The following is a 20738-nucleotide window of genomic DNA, read 5'->3' on the forward strand; positions in this document are numbered from 1 at the left end:
TTGTTTTTAAAAGCTTAGCAAGCCACAGCTTAATTCCCATGAGGGTAGGTTATAACCTCAAAAGGCGAGCACAGAAATGTACAGTGTGCTGTTCTCGCTAACACGTAGGCTACCAAAGTGCTGCAGGCGGTCAACAATGGCGCTATGGTGTGTCTTTCCTGCGGAGGGCACGGGTTAAGTACTTTAAAAAGACCACCGCAATAATCGGTAAAATATCCCTTAATGGCAGGACCTTGTGCGGTCAATTTGGCAATACCTATTGCATTTTAAATGTGCACATTTAAATGTGCTGGAGGGATGGCTCAGTGCTTAAGAACACTGGCTGCTCTTGAAGAGGCCTGAGGTGCAGTTTCCAGCACCTACCCAGTGGCTCACAACCATCTATAACTCCTAGGGGATCTGACATCCTCTTCTGGTTCTCCCAGAAACTGGGCATGCATGTGATGTACATACATACATACAAGCAAAACACTGATACACATTAAAAGAACTGTTTCTAAAGCTTAAAAAGAAAAGTACACATAGCCAGGTGGTGGTGGTGCATGCCTTTAATCTGAGCACTCGAGAGGCAGAGGCAGGCGGATCCTCTGTGAGCTGAAGGCCAGCCTGGTCTACAGAGCGAGTTCCAGGACAGCCAGGGCTTCACAGAGAACAACAAAACGTACATCTGTCTGGAGCAGCAGTTACACCACAGTCTTCCCAGGTAGGGCACATGCGAAGTCATGGTCGTCGCAGGGCTTGTCCTAGGAACCAACTAGAAGCAACATTTAGAAAATGTTCTATACCGTGGCACATCCATACTATGATCTGTTTTGTAGGTGTGAAGACTAAAGCCACTCCTTCAGTACTAGTGGACAAGTGACTGCAAGATACAGTAGTGAGTGAGACAATGACAGAAACAGCCTGGTGCAGACACAGCTATAGTCTCAGTTAGAGCAGAGGTAGAGGCCCGAAGAACACTGGAGCCCGGGGCTTCCAGCTAGATTAGCTTGGTCAACACAATGAGACTGGGGACTAGGGGAGGGATGGAAGGAAGGAAGGATGGACAAAGAAAAAAAGGAAATTTTGAATGATTTTTTTTTTGTAATGTTTTTAAACGAAGAGTTTAAGGCTATTGTGGACTGCATGGAGAAACCTCATCTCACAAAGAACAGAAACAATATACACTAGAAAGATAAACACTGCACGCACAGATTAACTTCCATATACTTCATGTATGTGAAACTGGCCGCAGCGTTTGCCTCCGAGTAGGTAACTGAGAGGAGGGGACTAGGGGGAGGGAGAAACTATTCTCTATTCTATTTCTAAACTATGTCTATTGCCTGTCCTTTCCTATTTCTGAAATGTGTTCCTTGAGCACCTTGAAATTTGATCTAGAAGTACTCATAATTCCTTTATACATCTACCTATGTAAGCTAGGCCCTCTCTTTATAAACATGATAACCTTTGGAAGCAAATCTTCGGGTTCTTTTTCTAGACTGTGAAGCCCTCAGAACACACGGCAGATAAGCAGTGTTTGTGCAAGTTCTGTGCTGAGTAGTGTCGCTATTTTGGAAAAGTTTATAGTGAACCCACCATTCTTGTCCTCAGCGTTCTTCGCCTAGCTGGACCCACCCTGAATATCAGGGTGCTTCACTTAAGGTTGCTAGACTTGTCTTATGGGCGCTTCAAGAGGAGGAGCTGTCGTGCATATTTTTCTCTATCCCGTGACGTGTTGTGGAAGGGAATGACGCCAGACTGAGTAGCCATTGTAAAATGATTATTTGAGACTCCTAACTCATCCATTTTGCATTGCCACACATTTAAAACAACAGACCGTTAGTCAAAATTCGCGTTCCCACAATGGCTTTCTACGCTAGAGGTCAAGCGGTGAGATTTCCAAGTACTCCAATGAGGTGATATGCTCAGACCGCTCCTGTTTTCATTTTAAAAGTGAAAATGCACGCAGGCTGAAATGACCGTCAGCCCTGCTGGCTATACCACTCAAGCATAGATGTTTGGTGCTGAAGTCGGCATTAGCTCATTACTGGTCAGCACAGCAGGAGTGGGTAAGGACTGACGGTCAGTGAATGCTCTCAGAAGGTTGGCCACTATAATGAAGATTAGGGGGGTGGATCTCTCTGAACAAACAAATGTTTTTGGTTCGCCTATGTGTGAGTCATATGCATATAGCATTTTTTCCAGAGTCTGGCAGAAAACAATTCAAAGTAGAACTATCTCTGGCATCCGGAGAGGGTTCAAATCGTTTCTTGGGTCTCAAGTTGTTTGCGTCATAGGGTGAAGCTACCTACTGTCCTATTTTCCCAATCTACTGCACATGGACTTTGTGGTTTTGGGAAGCAGAAATGGCAGTGGGCAGCCTCACCTGGTAACGCAAACAACTTGAGACCCAGGCAATACTTGGTTCTGCATTTCTTCTTCAGCATCCCGACTTGGAGAAAATGACCCTGGGAGCTAGAAAAGTGGGCTATGCTCCCTTTGGCAGAGTCTCTCCCTAGCTCTATAGCTCTTGGTTGGCCCCTCTGCTTTCCTGTGTGTTTGTGTATCAGACTCAGTGCCCCCTCCCTGTCTCAGTTCACAAACCATGCTAAGGACAGAAGTACTCTTGCCAGCTCCTTAAGAGCAATAGGATTAAATTCTGTGAGTAGTGAATTTGAGGGTTTTCTGAGGAAGAGCCACTTGTATAGTCTAAATCCTTATATTTTTTGGTTGAGGTTGAGGAAGCCTTATATTTTGAAATCGGTCTAAAATATCAAAACCTATGTTCTATGCAGACCAAGGAGTATATAAATGCAAGGTGTACATTTTAACATTATAAAGTGATACTTATGTGTCTACCATCAATTTTAGTAGAGCACTACTAGTCCCAAGAAACCACAATAATAACCACTTTAAAAACTTGCTTCTCAGCTGGGCTGTGGTGGTGCACACCTTTAATTGCAACACTTTACTGACCAAACTATCTCTCCCTACCTGCCCCTTTCTCTCTCTTTAAAAAGCTTAAATTTTATTTATTTACTTATTTATTTATTTATGTGTGTGTGTGTGTGTGTGTGTGTGTGTACAATATAGGCTTGCATGTACCATGACACACAGGTTATAGGACAACTTGTAGCAAGCAGTTGGTTTTCTTCTATCACGTGGGTCCTAGGGATCAAACTCAAGCCGTCAGGCTCGGTGTCAGTATCTTTACGTACTGAGCCATCAACTACCTGCCTCCACCCCTTTTCTTTTTTAATGCTAGTTTTGAAACAGTGGCTCCCTAAGCCACTTAGGCTGACCTTGAACTTGTGATCCTCTTGGGTAAGCCAGCCTTCCAGCATAGGTAGGAATGCAGGCATAGGGAACACACCTGACTTGACTGAATGCTTATACATGGCTTTTTAAAAGTCTTGACTCTGCTTAAACTACAAATAAGTGGAATTCTGTGTTTCTCATTTAACACGTCGTTTTCGAGATAACCTTGACCAAGCAAATCACTCCTTTGCCTTCCGACCACAGCCCTCCAGCCAGAGCCTTGAGGGACTCGTGCATTTACCTCCTGACCAGTCCTCCTCTGTTTCGCTCCAAAACTGTTCACATCACCACCAAATGGTCACCTTAAAAAAATTGAAGTTGACAGCCTGGATTATATCCTACCCTGGCTTTACTTTCTCACCTCCCAGCAGAGGGAAGCAGCTAAAGTCCCGAGCGAATGCCTGCTGTTAACATGAGGAGCCCAGTAGACAGAGTCAAGGACCCTAACGCCTCAGCCCTGTAGGAATGGCAACGCCGCCCGCCCCCAGCCCCACGCGCCAAAGCTGTAATGGTGGAGCGAACACAGAAGGCTACATGATGACGCGGCCCCGGGGAGTACAGAACGCAGACACAGATCCTTTCGGGTTGCGTTTCTGGATGTGAAAGTCCCAGTGGTGGAAAGGGTGACAAGCAGTGTAGACTCGAAGTGGGAATCTGAGAAATGGGCTCCCGAAAACTTTCACGTCTGCAGGATCTCAGTCTGGACCCATAGCTACGGGGGTTGTCTGAAGTTTCTCAGCCCACCAAGAAGGGGTTGGTTCAGGCAGCTGGGCTCAGTCATCCCACGCACCTTCCTGCCGAACTTCCAGCTTAGGCTTAGGCCTGCTCCTGCATAGGAACATCTGAGGGCCATGAAGCTGTAGCCATTACTAAAGGTCCGAGTTCAGGCTGCCGGTAATGAGCCATTAAGGAGAGTCGGCAGAGACCAGCTTTTAAAGCAGCAGGATCCACATAGCAGGGTTATTCTGGATGCTCCTTTGTGGGAAATGATTGTTTTCAACTTACCTGTGGAGAAGAAAGATATAACCTAATAGTGCTAGTAAAAATTTTAAGAAACATTTTCTTCACCATCCACCCTTGCCATTAGCATGCAGCACCCCGACTCTATCCCCAAACTGCTTGGTGACAATTTCACTTGTCAATCAGTCAGTCCTGGTTTCAGAAGGGAGCTGCACCTCTGTCTGAGCCACGCTCCACAGACAATTCTCTCTCCCTTTGGGACTTTAGAAAGGCCTTTGTGCCTATGGCTTGTTTCCCAACTCCTGGCTGACATCACAGCTGCAGCTAACCGCTTATCGCTGTGATTGTGCTCAGCGCCCGCAGCTTTCTAAGAAGTGTACAAACAACACACACGCAAACATGCCGGGGCTAGTCTGGAAATGAAGCTTTTTAAAATCCTGGAATGCTTGACTGTTTCTAACTAGGAAACAGGCGTGAGCAGAAGGGGCCTCCGAGTGGCGGGACTGCTCTGTGTTAAAGCTGCCGCCCGGCTGCACCCACTCTTGAAAACTGGAAAGGGAGCTCCAGGAAATGACAGGAGAAGCCATGGCAGTAGGAACTGTGTGTATGGGGGGGCGGGGGCGGGGATGTAAATAGAAGAGCCACAGTGTGCGTGTGTGCGCATGTGCTGAAAACCTGCTAGCTTGAATTAGAGGGGAATCAGCAGCATCGGTAAGGTCGCCCCACCATAGTGCATGATGAACACCTCCCACTCTCAGCTTATGAACCCCTACACAGCTTCCAAGAGTTTAGGAAGTTCTAAAGATGGGGTTATTAAGACAGAAAGTAGGCAACTCAGAAGTCTCAGAAGTTCCTGAAACACACCAGATTCACAAGGCTTCTCCCTCCCCAAGGTTATAAAGGCAATAAAGACTGAGAAGGAGAGAGACTCTCTGACTTAAGGTGCTGCAGGCAAGTCATGCAGAAAGTGCCAAGATTTCAGCTTTGGTGAGTTGTCACTAAGGCTGGGGTGGGATTTTTGTGACATAACTGCCCTTGAGTAATCCATACCTCTAAGTAATCCCATATCCATACTCCTGTTAAGAAACCCTAGGAAGTCAGGCAGTGGTGGTGCCCGGGAGGCAGAGGCAGGCGGAGCTTTGAGTCTGAAGCCAGCCTGGTCTACAGATGGAGTTCCAGGACAGCCAGAGCTCTGACATAGAGAAACCCTGTTTCACCCCCCCCCCAAAAAAACCAAAAACTCCCAAGAAATTCATTAGTTTACTGAGTTAGACCTTTACGAGTGTTACTTTGGTTTGCCCCCAGTAATTAGACATTTGTCACTGTGTCCTCAAGAACAGTGTCACATAATACTCTCTACTTAGACTTGAGCACAGGAAATATGCGAGTGACCATAAAATAGAAGACAAGAGAGAAAGAGAAATGAGAGGAATAAGAGTAAAGACAGGAATAAGCAGAGGTTTCTAATAAAGTAGTTAGTATTTTAATATTCAGGTCATTTGAGCTATCCACTTACGCATCAAATGACCTATAGCCCTGAGGGGAAACCCAGGGATAGTGCACCTTCCACACTTTAAGAAATATTGGAAGAGGGAGGGCACAGAATTCTAAAGTGACACATAGCGAGGAACGGAGGTAAGCCACTTTTCGTATGGTACACATAATAATTCAATATATTCACCTATCTATAAAATGACCTCATATAAGAAGAAGGTTTTATATGTAACATCAGCAAGTTGGAGAGATGGCTCCGCAGTTAAGAACACTTTGATGTTCTTGCAGAGGACCCAGGTTTGGTTCCCAGCACCTACACAGTTGTGAGCAACCTTCTCTGACTCCAGTTCCAGGGGATCCAGTGCCCTCTTTTGGCTTCCACAGACACCAGGCACTGATGAAGGACACACTAATACATACAATTAAACACTCATAAGCATAAAATAAAACATAGTACAGTAACCCAGTTTAGAAATACAGCATTTTTTCCACTGAGAAAGATCTGGTTGCTTTAGCTTTTCATAGGTTCACCTGGCTAACTTTGTTCACCTACTATCAACCATTAGGCTGAAGGTGAGAACACTGGGTCCCCTGCACAGCTCCAAAGTGGTTTCAACACAGTAAGAGAAAATGCATTCACGGGCTGTGTGCTACAAGAAGTTCCTGGCACAGCTCGCTTCATTAGCAGATTCTGGGCTCCAGAAAGAACTCATGGAGTAGGGTTGTGTCACAACTAAGCCTCGGAACAGTATGGTCTGTATCCTAAACTGACCACAATTAAGGAAAACCCCAATGTGACTAGAGCAAACCTTTGCCTTCAATTCTCTCTTTTCTGCTTTCCAGGTCACTGTTGATTTCAGTTTTGGGGTGGGGTGTATCTTACTTCAAGAACCTACAGCAATGTTGTCTTGCTAGTACTTTGTCAGAAATGGATGTTACGTATTCGTGGTAGATTTGAATAGGAATGCAATTGTTTTAAGCCTCAGGAAATCATATCTGAATCTGAAGAAGTCAAGGCAGTAAGGATGAAGCAGGTGTAAGGTCCAGTTTGGGTTACATGAGCAAGTAGCAGGACAGCCAGGGATGGGAAACAAGACTCTGTTTCCAACAACATTCAAAATAGACAATGCATTTGTAGGGTAAGGAGAGTTTTGCCAGTGTGTCTGTTTTCTGGGACTTCAAGTACTAGTGTACGCAAAGGGTTAAAGTCTGTGAAGTGGTTACTGGATAGTAGCCAAAATATTGAGACACACCATAGCTCCTGAGAATGAGTACCAAAGCACCGAGGCACTGCCTTAGGGTTCAAGGTGAGGAAGTGGGAGAGAGTGCGGAGGGACGGGTGGAGAAAGATAAGCCCCACACAATTACTGTAAAGCCCGAAAGAAGTCGTTCACATCAGGTGAAGAAGTGTCATTTCCAGAAACCCAGTAAAGAAACGTGTGTACTGAGGAGCTGTTTAAACCTGTCCACACCCTAGGCGACTTCCCCACAAAAACCGGCAAATCCTGGGCCAAAGTGATTGCCACGCCTCGCGTCTTTGGCTCCTCAAATCCCAGAGCACATGCCCACCGGACTTCACACCGGGCTGTTTGAGGAGTGGGCGCTGCGTGGACGCGGAGCAAGTTTGGATCAGATCCACTCCGATTCGCCCGCAGAGCGGGCTTGGCGGCAGGGTCTGCCTGCAGACTTCGCAAGGGACCCGCCGGCGCTCCCCTCCGGCCGGTCCCCGGTCACGCCGCCAGCTGAGTCGCCCCGCCCCGCCCCGCCCCGCCCCGCCCCGCGCTGCCCGGCTCTCACACGCTGACTTGCGTGACTGACCCGGGCCGGGAGGGCTGGAGGACCGGGAGGGAGGAGGGAGCGAGAGCACGGGCCCGCCCACTCCTCGCCGCCAGCCTCTCCTCCTCATTGGCCACAGGCCGGCGTCCATCACCCGCAGGTGGCGCTCTGATTGGCGAAAAGCGCACTTCTGGAACGAGGAGGGCAGAGTGACTCCGCGGGTCTCCCGCGGCTCCTTTTCTCCTCCCCCTGCTCAACGTCCACCCACCTCTCCCCACCCCCATCGCTTCCCCCGCCCGGTGCGCGACAGTGTCCTTAGAAGACTCATTGGGCCAGGGGCGAAGCCAGCCACCTAGCGAGCCCCACCACCATTGGTTGATGATCACGCCTGTCAAGGCGGCGCGCCCTGCCACTGGACATCCTCGCTGCGCTCCCGCCCCGCCGCCTCCTCCCTCGCGACTCTCCCGGGCCCCCTACCCCGCCCGCCCCGCCGCTTCTTCCCGGTCCAGCTGGGCGGGGACTGCCCTAGGACTCTTTAAAGTCTGTGAGTCACTGCACAACCCATCAATCCAATTAAATGTCTTGAGCGAGCCGAGCGGGCGGTGCTCCCCGCCGCCGGCCGCCCCTGCTCTCGGCGCCCCGCTATCCATGGCTGGCTGGCTGTACTCCTCCCGGTGCGCCCTCCTCCCGCATCTCGCCAGCCGCGGCAAGTTCCCTACAGCCAGCCTCTGTCCCCAGGCCGCCGCGGCATGGGCTAGACCCCGAGCCGCTTCTTGCCGTCTCCGGTCCAGCCCGTGCGCGGTCTCGCTCCTTTAGCCCTCCTCGCCCGTCCCCGCCGTTCCCCCGACAGTCAGTCCATCACCCGGTCGGCTTTCCTCCGCGGGGCAGCGGCAGAGTACCGGCGGGCTCGGTAGGAGCCGGCGTCCCCATCCCGCTCCTCCTCCCACTCCTCCGCTCTCCCACTCGTCGGGTTCCCGGTCCCGCAACGAGGGACGCGCCGACCGACGCCCGCTCCCCGCGGCCGTACGACCTGCCCGGGAGCTGGACACGGCGCCCACTTCTTCGCGGAAGGTGAGTACGGCGCGGGGTTTTGGGTGGGGTGGTCTAAGAGGAAAAAAAAAATTGGTTGCCAGGCCACTTTTGGGAAGGGCAGGGATCAGGTTGTGGTTGGAGGTTCCCGGTCCGGCGTGGATTTGAGGAGGCGACTCCCTCCTTCCCTCCCTCGCTCTTCCCCCGCCCTTGACGCCCTCCTTCTCCTGTCTTGCTGTACATGTAGGTATTGCCAGACTTCCACCAGCGGGGCATTAAGCTGCTTGTAAAATAATTGGTGCTGGCATGCTTTCTGTCTTTTGAATGCCTAAGTGAGCAGTAATAGGCAGCGATGTGATCTGATAGACTGAGTGCCCTGCAAAAAGTGTAAAATGTCTAATGGGCACATTTTTCTCTAAATCAAAGTTAACTTTCATTCAAAGAAGGCAAAGCAAAAGGTGTTTTTAATTTGAATGCATGGTGATAGAGGAGGAGAAGACTGGTTGCCTAGTGGCATTGCTTAGCTTTTATTTTGAAGCAATTTTGTGGGTTTTCTTCTGAAAAATGTGAATTCAGTATTGAAGGTTATGAAGTCTGAACCTGTTGGAAGAGAACAAGGTAAGATAGGAATCCAGCATGATGTGTCCACATCGGGTTTCCTCTGCCTTGGGGAGGCATTACAACACAGAACCTTGTCTTTCTCAGTCACCGGTCGCAGTGCAGAGCTGAATAGATGGAAGAGCGGTTTAGGTTTTGTTTCTTTTTGTATACCTTTTGTATTCTTGACTGTTCTTTCAACAATGTTACTCTACAGAATTTCCTCAATTTTAGATTTGGTTTCTCCATCTTACGTGCCTCCAAACTACAGGTACCCACATCTATCTATCTGCTTCATAAAGATCTTCCCTTCTGGCTCTGTAATATTTATTTTAAGGTGAAAGAATGATAAGACATGGTTGCTCCGAACTGGATTCTGAGGTTGCTGTTTAGATGTTAGTAGTTTTGAGCTGGTATTGCCCCCTTTAAATCGAGTTCTCTGTTCGTTGTCCACAAGATTTAAATTAGGCCAAACCAAACATGTTTTGAAATATTAAAACACAGCATTGGCCTCTTAGTCGTTCATTTTTGACTTCTTTTTCAGACTAACCAGAATAAGTTGTTACTAAATTTAATTTTAAAGAATAGACTGTTCCTGTGCTGAAATCTGCCAAGTTGCTACAGAAGATTTCTTTTTAAAGAGCAGAAATGTGGTTATGATCAGTCCAAAGTGGTGAAGTTGAAAAGTGACTTAGATGTAGAAATGCTGTTTTAAAGACGTGCTTGTCACCAGCTCCCAGGCCTTTCAGGGTGTTTCAGGAAGACTCACACAAAGCCTTTTTGAATTGTTTAATAAATTTACCATGTAACTTTTTCATGAGGATGAAGCTGCATAGCCCCAGGGACCCTGCTGTCTGAATGTAGATTTTGCCACTCTCTCTCACTGACTCTGTGACCTTGGACACATTTCAAACAATCTGGACTGTAGTAGTTTTCTCCAGTTGTTTCTCCAGAAAGACTCCTCTTTAAAAGTTTTTTTTTCTCTCACCAGGCGGGTGGTGGCGCACACTTTTAATCTCAGCACTCAGGAGACAGAGGCAGGAAGATCTCTGAATTCTAGCCTGGTCTGCAGAGTGAGTTCCAGGACAGACTCCAAAGCTACACAGAAAAACTCTGTCTTGAAAAAACAAAACAAAAAGCAAAAACAAACCAAAAAAAAACCCCTCCCCCCCATAGTGTTTTCTTTCAAGGATCAATAAGATGCTTACCATAGATACATCATTGTTGGAAGATGGGTGTCTGTGTAGTATTTAAGGGTGAAGCTCCAGGGACTGGGGAGATTGGTCACTTGGCAGTCTATTTTTTTTGAATTCAGATTCTCAGTACTCACAAAAGGTGGCAGCCTTCCTGTACTCCCAGTACTGGGAGGTGGAGACAGGGACCCTTGGGGCAAACTGCTAGTTAGACTAGCCAGATTGGCAAGCTCTAGGTTCAAACAAGAGACCTTAGCTTCATAAAAGATGAACACTTGATGTCAGCCTTTGACCTCCACATGCGTTGCATGTATTTCTGCACAGACACGGGAATACCCAAACACATGCGCACACACCATACACATGGGGCTGGGGGTGGGGAGTAGGGCTCTAAACAAGGCTGCCAGTGCTCAGCAGGAGCCCATCTGTCAGGGAGTCTGAGGCGCAAGGATGACCTGAGACCAGGATGCAGACCGCAGTGGAGCTTTTCCTGAAACAAACAAACCATCAGACAAAGAAACTAAAACCCAAACAAAATGAAAAGACAGGGTTCTTGACTAAGGTCCTGCAGGTTCAAGTCTCAGTATTCTTTTGCTGTCTCTGTGCCCTGGGCCAAGTTAACATTGGGTATTTTCATCTATGAAACGATAGTAGTAGCAGTACTTACTCCATACTGTTAGGAGGACAGAATGAATTAACATGTGCAGAGATTTCGAATAGTGCTTGGTACATCTTTCCAAGTTTAGCTCTCTTATGTTTCTTGTATACAGACGACTTTAGAAAAAGAAGTGTGTTTGGAAATCCAGCCTCGAACCTTGCCTGTGTGAAGACAGGAGCTGGCTCTACCACTGATTTACATTCTTAGCCCCAGTGGTAAAATTTTTATAAAGCATCATTGCCATTAAGCAGACTTTTATCGTATGCCTGATGTTTGAATTAGAGTTTATGTGAAACGTTTAAGAAGCTCAGTTTTTAGAAGCCAGATATGGTGGCACATTCCTGTAAGCCTGTGCTCCAGAGGCAGGGAAAGCCACAAATCTGAGGCCAAGTTCTATGCCAGCCAGGACTTCATAACAAGACCTTGTCTCAAAAATGCCTTCAGAAAGGCTAGGGAGATAACTCAGTTAATAAATTGCTTGCCTTATAAGCACGAGAACCCGAATTAGGATCTCCAGGCCCCACATTGAAGAGCTGGATCTGGTGTTGTAGGAAGCTGCACCAGGCCGCTGCTCACTGACCAGCTAAATTAGCCGACTTGGCAGGTTCCAGCCCAGTGAGCAGCACTGTCTCAAAAACAAAGTAGATAGTGCCTACGCGATGCTTGATACTCAGAAGTGAAGGAGGGAGACTCAGTTATTAGGCAAGACATAGGGTAATATACTTATAACCCTGGCACTCAGGAAGCTGAGGCAAAAGGACCAGAAATTAAAGGCTAGCAGGGTTATACAGTGAGATGTTGTTCTGAAAAATGGCTTTTGGCTCCCTGGAAGAGTTGAGTTGTCCACATTCTTTACTTTTTTTTTTTTTTTTTTCTTTTTGAGACAGGTTCTCTAGTCCAGGCTAGCTTCAAGCCTTTTTGAGCCTCCTGAGTGCTAGGATTACAAGTTCGAGGCCCCGTTGCATTCTTTCATTTAAATTTCATAGTAGCTTGTACACCCACCTCCATTATAAAATTGTTACAGAAATCACGTGGTGACTGTTGTCCATGATTTTTGCCTGTAAAACTAACAGTAGTGTTTCACTGTTGAGTTCATTGCTGGTGCCTCACTGGGCATATAAAAAGTGAATAACTGTGTGGAATTAATTGAACAATGTTTTTTTCCCAAATTGTTTATGAATAGTGGAAAGTACATGCTAAGTGTGCTACTGTAGACAATATTGTTTCTTGTTGAGCTGGATTTTTACTTTGGTGTGGTGGCTCATACCTTTAATATCGGCCCTCAGGAAAAAAAAAGAATTTTTGCTTTTAATGCTTTAAGAGTAAATGAAATTTATAATTTATCTTCACTAAGAGATTTTTAATCTGAAGATTAAATTGGAATAATTTGAAAAAGCATGTCTTTTGTTACCTGACATGTCCAGGTTTTAATCATAACCCTTTTTGACTTTTAAACTTTCTATCACTAAGACGAATGCTATTCCTCATTAATGTTAACCATACAAAATAGATTTTGAAAGTCTCAAATGGTGACAGGATATAATTCTCTGCTTCAGAATTAATAAAGAGAATGTATGAGCCTAACATTGGAAGGTAAAATGGCATCACTCAGGGACTGAAGCTTGCTTCTGCTCCATTCAGGAAGAAAACTCTTTCTCTTGAACAGTCTTAATAATAATTAGCTGCCAAGTGGCGGCAGTCATAGTGTGGTAGGGATTAAAATGGAGGCACATGCAATCAGTAAATGAAGCAATCTTCAAACTTTCCCACGACTACACAATTGGGAAATACACTTTTTTTTCTAAGCGAGCGAATTTGCCGGGGCCAGCCACCTACACTGTTTATAGAATTCTTTTGTTTCACTTGTCAATAAAACAGTTGGGTTACTGTACCCTCTAAAGTTATAGATGCATGGATTAAAAGAAGTATCTTCCTTTAAAAAATCAGGAGTATGGCCGAGTTTTATAACATTGTTAAACCTTCTTGAGAGAATTACCTGGTTACAGTAACCAGGTAATTGTGTATACAATCCTTTGTTTAATCAAATCATACTACACAGTCTAGTTGACCATGTTGCATTTTCATTGACTAAAATAATCAACTTTTAGAACACTTGTTCTCATGTGTAGCCCAGGCTGTGCCATGGTCCTCCTCCTGCTTCAGCCTTTGAGGTCTTGGATTGCAGCCACGTATCCCACATCTTTCTGTTCATGGACTTTTTCCTTGAGATGGGGGCCTCAGAGCCCTGACTGGCCAGGAGCTGTGTGGTCCAGGCTGATCTGGACCTCAGATTTTCCTACCTCAGTCTCCTGAGTGCTGAGATTACAGGTGTGAGCCACTACACCCAGTTAATCAGAACAGAACTTTACAAAAGTGTTTATAAGGCCAGTGAGATGGCTCATATAGTAAGGGCTCTGGTTAGTTACATCTCTGGGACTCACATGGTGGAAAGAGAGAACAGACCCTCAAAGATGGTCCTTATGCACACACACTCAGTAAATAAATGAAATAAAATATTAAAAAAGAATTTATAGGCACTTGGATACAGCATTTTAAGTATCTGTTCTGAAGATGGAAGGTCTCGTATTTTTCACTGAACATGTGGAGTGTTTTTCTACTGTTCTCTCTGCGCTCCCCCCGTCTTACTGAGTAGGTATGACCGGGTTCTCCCACTGTAGCCCTCAGCTGTCTTGACCTAATGACAGCTCTTCTGTCTCAGCCTCCAGTGCTGTGATTATAAGCAGGGACACCAAGCCTAGTTTTGAAATATGGCTTTGGTTTTGTTTTGTTTTCGAGACAGGGTTTCTTTCTGTAGACCAGGCTGGCATTGAACTCAAGAGATGCATCTGCCTCTGCCTCCAGAGTGCTGAGATTGAAGGTGTGTACTACATGCCTGGCTTGAAGTAATGTTTTTTTCTTTTTTCTTTTCTTTTCATCTTTTTGTTTTGTTTTGTTTTTAAAAGGCTGAGGTAGTGCCACTGTATGTCTTTTTTTTTCCCCTTTTATTTATTTATTTTCAAGACAGGGTTTCTTTGTGTAGCTCCAGCTGTCCTGGAATCCCCTATATAGACCAGGCTTGCCTTTACTCAGAGATTCGCCTGCCTCTGTCTCCCCAGTGCAGGGATTAAAAGTGTGTGCCACCACACCCGGTACATTTAATGTTTTTAAACCAAAATCTGTAAGCAGACTAAACACCAATGAACATAAAATAAAAATAAATTATGTGTGTGTGTGTGTATATGTATGTGTCATGTGTGTATGTATAGAGCCAGACTTATGATTTCTTTTTAAACAAATAAGAGAGAAAAAGAAAGTCAAAGAAAAATTCACTATTTGCTTTCAAAGGGAGCACTTGGCTTTGGGACCCCTCTTTGTACTCACTTATATTGTACCATTTGAAGACAGTGGAATATACATGCTTCAGAATAGAGGGGCTCGAAGGAGTTTGTCTATCCCAGTCAGTTCTTTTTATTTGGGCAGACACTGGCATGTGCAAAAAGGCTGTACTATAAAGCCCCCGCCCCCACTATAAAGGCCCCCCGCCTGCCTCTGAAAATGAGTGGGGAGTCTTTATTATTGTTTTCTTTGTTGTAGGGTTTTCTTTTTTGTTTGTTTTATTTTTAAAGACTGGGTCTCATGAAGTTCAGGTTGGCCTTGAACTCTTGATCCACCTGCCACCTTTCCAAGTGTTGGGATTACAGGCGTGTACAACCACACCAGGGTTTAAGAGTCTTTAAAAATTAGAAGAAGAGATGGAGGCATGGTGGCACACGCCTTTCACCCCAGCACTTGGGAGCCAGAGGCAGGCAGATCTCTGAGTTCCAGGACTCCCTACAAAGTAAGTTCCAGGACAGCCAGGGCTACACAGAGAAACCCTGTGGCAAACAAACACACACACAAATACAAAAATAAACATTAGAAGGTAGCTGGGCATGGTGGCACATGCCTTTAATCCTAGCACTAGGTAGGTGGAGGCAGGAGGATCAGGAGTTCAAGCCACCTGGTGTGGTCCAGGTCCGTCTGGGCTTCATGAGACACTGTCTCAAATATATATATATGTATATGTATACATATATATATGTATATACATATATATATCTTAAAGTCAGAGGTGTGCACTGTGTGCACACCAAACACATGCGCTGCCACTGAGCTACGGCCCCCATCCTCTAGGAAGCAACTCTTCTTTGTTTTAAGACTTACTCTATTTTAAATTATGTGCACTAGTTTACTTTAGGTAGGTATGTATGCGTGAGCACTGTGCCTCTGAGGCTAGAAGTGTTGGATTGCCTGGAGCTGGGCTTACAGGCACTTGCGAGCCGCCTAACATGGACACTGGGTACTGAATCTGTTCATAACTGCTCAGCCGTCTCTTCAGCCTACTCCCAGGAATCTAGTCATCTTAAAGAGCAAAAACAAAAGCAAAATTACCAGGCAGTGGTGATGGCGCAGGCCTTTAGTCCCAGCACTTGGGAAACAGAGACACCCAGATCCTTTTGAGTTCAAGGATCTACAAGGATCTGCCTGGTCTATAAAGTGAGTACCAGGACAGCCAGGACTGTTACACAGAGTAAACCCTGTCTCAAAACAAAACAAAAAACTAAATCAAGCAAACAAAATAAACTTATTCTTTGTTCTTATTGTTCAACAGCCAATCACCTGAAACAGTAGTTTCATTCATTCTCTGCTTTTCGTCTAAAGTCCACATTAATAGGATGTGTGAAGGTGTGGGTAGATATTCGGCACCCGGTGTTTACTTTAATATATTAAATAGTCAAAAGATCCCACCTCTTATTTAAGCATTGTTTCCCACAGCCCTCTTCCCTTTGTTGTGAAATGCCTTTCATTTTTTACTATTTCTGATTGAGTTTGTATTCGTGTGTGTGTGTGTGTGTGTGTGTGTGTGTGTGTGTGTTTTGCACGCATTCCCATGTGTATTCCTGTGACATTTTCTTACTTGGGCTTTTCAGAATCCTTGCAGCTCTTTTGCTTGATCACAGTAGGTTTTCCATTCCCTCTAGGTGCGTTTGTCAGTGCAGGACACAGGGTTGAAGCTTTCATTTACTTTGGATTGCTGTATTAGCCCCATGGGAGAGCCTTTTCTACAGAAGAATTTTCTTTGTCTTGTGGAAAGATGAGCATTGATCATCTTACCTGCGCAGGGTCAAAGGCCACGCTGTAAACCTCAGACATGTCTCAGAGTTTGTGAAAATTAGCATCTTTGTTATTTACTGACTTTTTTATTAATCTGTCTTATGTGGGGAGGCCCACAGCCTTCTTTCCTGCTGACGTTACTGTAAAGTGTCTTGTCCCACACCAAGTGACTGGTGAGTTGGTAAGCTTTCTTCTGGTGTGGTGACTGTCCTAACCACGTCGAGATGACTTTCCTGAGAACCGCACAGGGTGGGGAGGAGCAGCTCCTTTTGTTTTGTTTTCAACTCTTGAAATCGAGTCGGGACATCAGACCTTGTCCACTGTGTGACGCTTTCCAGACTCATGTTGTTGCCTGATTAATGCCCCTGCTGAAGTCACATCAGCCTTATTGTCTTCATTGGCTTTAACTCAAATGAAGTGTCTCCTTTATGTTAACTGTTGCTGGATTTTAAGGGTTCTTTTATCTAGAAAATCAGAGTTTGAAAACAAATGCTTTTTTCTTTCTTTGTGATGCTGACAGTCACCAAGAAAACCGGCCCATAACCACACACAACAGGTGCCCTACCGCTAAGCTGCACCTCCAGACCCAGGAAGACTTCTGTAAAAATCTTGTAAGAAAAAAAAAATTCCCAAGGACCACAATGTTTGACCTGGTGGGAGCGTTTGCTGACCCAATTTCTTGATGTTATTTAGACATCACAAATCAGGTGTCCCTAAATCCAGTTCAGTAAAACGAATAACCATTTCTTTTGAGACAGGGTCACCCTGTGTTGCACAGGCCGAGCTTCCTTTGTAGTCAGCCTGACCTGATCCTGCAGTGTCAGCCCTCAGTGAGTGCTGGGATCATTGATGTGCACCGACGAGGCTGCCTGGCTCTTCCTTCTGATTTGGAAAACAATCTGTTGCTACTTTTAAAATTTAATTTAATTTAATTTTATGTGTGTAGGTATTTTGCATGCATGTATGTCTGTGTACAGTTTGTGTGCATGGTGCCAGAGAAAGCATCAAATCCCTGTGAACCAGAGTTACAAGTGGCCGTGAGACCCCGTGTGATCGCCAGGCATTGAGCTCAGGTCCTCCAGAAGAGCGGCCAGTGCTCCTAACTACTGAGCCATCTTCCCAGAGCCCGTTGTTACATTTTACTTAATTTAAATAAAATTAGATGCACTGTGTTTTGCAGTCTCTAGTGTGGGCCAGCTAGGCAGTGTGGTATTGCAGTAAGAAAGGGCGGGCATAGCCCTCCCTGGAAAGAAACCAGATTCCAGAGGGCTGTGGTAAGTTCAGAGCTTGGGAGCTGCCGTTTGGAGCAGCTACAATTAAACCTTGTCCAATGATGAAATGATAACAGGAAGGAATCTTAATGTGGATTTTATGTCCTTTGATTTTATATAAAGGGAATCCCAGTTCCAACCACAAAATGCATTTGAGTAAACAATTTTTATTTGAATTTGAGTTGAGACATCAAAACACAACAATGTCAGCTTCTCCCAGAAATCATGAATCTTTCGTATTTATTAACCCTGGAAAATTATACAATGACCATGGTCTGGAATTCTTCCTGAATTTTTATTAGACTTTTAAAATTGTTTTCCCTTGTTCCTTTGTTTCCTTTGTGACAGCGCCGGAAAAACAACAACAACAACAACAACAACAAGCAACAATAACTGTTTCACAGTGGGAATGTAGCCTTGTAGTCCTCCCAGCGATATTAAACAATTAACAAGTTTGCTTGCGTTTGCTTTGCCTGGTGTGCAGTGGGAGCTAAGGTCTGTTTCAGTGACTGCACTTCTGTAATTTCCTGCACAAGTGAAACTATTAGTGTTGGTTCCGTCTCAAATAACGGAATGAATACACCTTAAAATACATGTAGTATTAAAATACATGTAGTGATCGCCGTGAATTATTCTGTTTCTTATTTATAAATATTTAATACACGTCCTAGGTTCTTGGGAGTATGGTAAGCCATGGCATCTCCCCACGCTGATGCTGATGGTCCACTTGGAGACAACGGTCCCTGCAAAGAAACGAATCCCTTCTATTGGCCAATATGTAATGTAGAGTAATGGAGAGTCTGCTGTGTGCACAACAGTAGCCCAAGTCCTAGACCCCTGGACCCGCCCTCTGGAAGTTCTGGACGGCCTTCTTGGGAGTCATCCTCGCTGTAAGCTTAGGTAACATTGGTTAGAAAGCTTTTGTGTCTTGGACAAAGAGCAGTCTCATCTCCAGCCACTGCACAGACTCAGTAGGGAAGCAATGAAAAATGGAGCCGGCACCCTGGCTCTTAGCGACACTCACTGTCCCCCGGGAAGCAGCAACTGCACCTGTGAACAGAGTTTGTAGACACAGTGTGGATATAGTTTAGATTCCTGAGTCAAAAATAAATAAAGAGAAGGCCTGCTGCTGGGAACCGTGCAACACCAATGAAGGTGCTGCAGACCAGGGAGTTCCTGAGGACGGATGGGAGGCAGGCTTTGGCAGCTGCTAAATATGCTTTTCCCCCAGGTCTGCCTAGAGTAGCCCTGTCTGCCAGGTGGGTTTACCTAGGCCTAATTTGGCAAACCTAAGAAGCTGAATATATGTATTGCTATAATTTGTAAATAATCCTTCCAGATTACTTTGTGTTGACATTAGCAGACAGGCTTGTACTTTGTTTGCTGTTGTTGACTAGTGATGGAAACTGAACCTAAGGCCACATGAACTCCAGGCGAGCACTGTTCCACCCAGTGCTGTTCTAGCCTTGCATTTAAATTCAGGCACAATGCTGTATGACTATGGTTTTGTTTAATTATTTTTTTTCTGACTGTTTTGAAATGCTGATACTCTTATTTTTAGATCACATGATTCTTTATTTGGAACTATGTCTAAGAATAATATAATGCATTCCTGTCTCTAAGATTGCAATTTGGGAATAAAAGTCCAAAATCTCAGTTTATCTGTTACTTATTTATTTACTTTTTTTTGTTGTTGTTTTTGGTTTTTCAAGACAGGGTTTCTCTGTGTTGCTCTGGCTGTCCTGGAGCTCACTTTGTAGATCAGGCTGGCCTTGAACTCATGGAGATCAGCCTGCCTCTGTCTGTTAGTGAAAGTATTTAGACTGTTCTGTGGAGACTCAGGAAGAAAAACAACCCAGGAAGACTGTGCTTTCCTGCAGAGGGCATCATCTCTAACCATCGCTCAGTCCCCGGACTGAAGAGTTCATCCTGCATAGCCATGTTTGTGTTGTCTCTGTCGCGTGCGAATGACTTCGGGGATATCGACCTGTGTCAAATGTACCAGACTGTAGCCTAACATGATGTTGTGTGATACCTATAATCTCGGCACATAGAAAGTGGAGGCAGAGGGATCAGTAGTTCAAGGTCATCCTTAGCTACACAGTGAGTTTGAGACTCCCCTGTCTCAGAACAAACAGCTGCGAGTGTTTGCCCAGCATGTGTGAAGTCCTGGGTTCAGTTTCAGCACCGCCCCACCTCTACAAAGAGAGAGAGGATTTGCCAATGTGATTGTGTGGTGCGTGTGCCTGTAATCCAAGTTACTCGAAAGGCTGAGACGGGAGGATTTAGTTAGAAACCTATCTAGGAACAACAGCAGAGACCCTGTATCAAAATAAATAAATGAAATTTACTAAATTCAATATTTTAAATGCATGCACTTAATGTATAATCAATACAACTTACGTTAGAGCCACCTAGATTGTAAGGTGTTATTGCTATGACACTCTCTATTATTAGAATTTTTATTTTTGTTTCTTTTTTTCCCCAACAGGATCTCATTGCTTCTCACCCTTTTGACTAAGATCAAGTGAGGAGACAGGGTCTTACTCTGTAGCCCAGGCTGGCCTGGAACTTACTATGTAGCCCAGGCTGGCCTTTGTTTCTTAGCTTCCCACATGCTGGGGTAACAGGTGTGAACAACCACACCTGACTCTGAAGTATGTTTTTGAGTTTGTGACTTTTAATCATTTCTCGGTCTTATGTACCCTTTAGTCTCATGTTTCATACCTTGGGCCGTACATACATTTTAAATTTGAAAGGAGGCATGGAGGAATGGGTATTGGTTTAAATGTATGTATTGGACCTTGGAGAGCTTTTCTTCATATGTAAGACTCACTGGAGTGTCTTTTAATAGTTTGCACAGATTTGAATGTAGAGAATTGAAGTTGTGTGCTCTCCAAGGGATCCTTTCCTTATAGGTTTGCTGATTATGACTCATGTTTGACACGGAGTCAAGAATATAATTTTAGTCAGCTTCTTTGTTCTTTTTATAATTATTCCATGGGGGTGGGGTGGGGTGAAGATGGTTCAGCGGTTAAGGGCACTGGCTACTCTTTCAGAGGATCTGGGTTCGATTCTCAGAACCCACATGGAGGCTCACAACCATCTGTAGCCCCAGTTCTAGAGGATTTGATACTTTATTCTGGCTTCTGTGGGCATGAGGCATGTGTGTGGTACATATTCCTACATGCAGGCAAAACACTCATAAATATAAAATAAAACAAAAAAAAATTTTAAAAAGTGTGGAGGAATGGATAGTGTGTCTGGTGTGTGCCTTTGTGTGCATGTGCGCACTTGCCCGTGCATTCA

The 20738-nt window shown here is 45.2% G+C and overlaps 1 protein-coding gene across 1 annotated transcript in view; it reads left to right on the forward strand.

Annotated features, from left to right (window-relative positions):
- The first annotated feature begins 8086 nt into the window (after positions 1-8086).
- Positions 8087-20738, forward strand: part of Sertad2 (SERTA domain containing 2) — a 118068-nt gene continuing 105416 nt past the window's right edge. The window contains exon 1 of the mRNA XM_048435493.3: positions 8087-8598. The gene's annotated coding sequence lies outside the window, so the exon portion shown is untranslated. The remainder of the gene's footprint in view (positions 8599-20738) is intronic.

Source organism: Myodes glareolus, chromosome 8 (assembly GCF_982192425.1).
Source record: "Myodes glareolus chromosome 8, mMyoGla1.1, whole genome shotgun sequence".
NCBI classification, from domain to species: Eukaryota; Metazoa; Chordata; class Mammalia; order Rodentia; family Cricetidae; genus Myodes; species Myodes glareolus.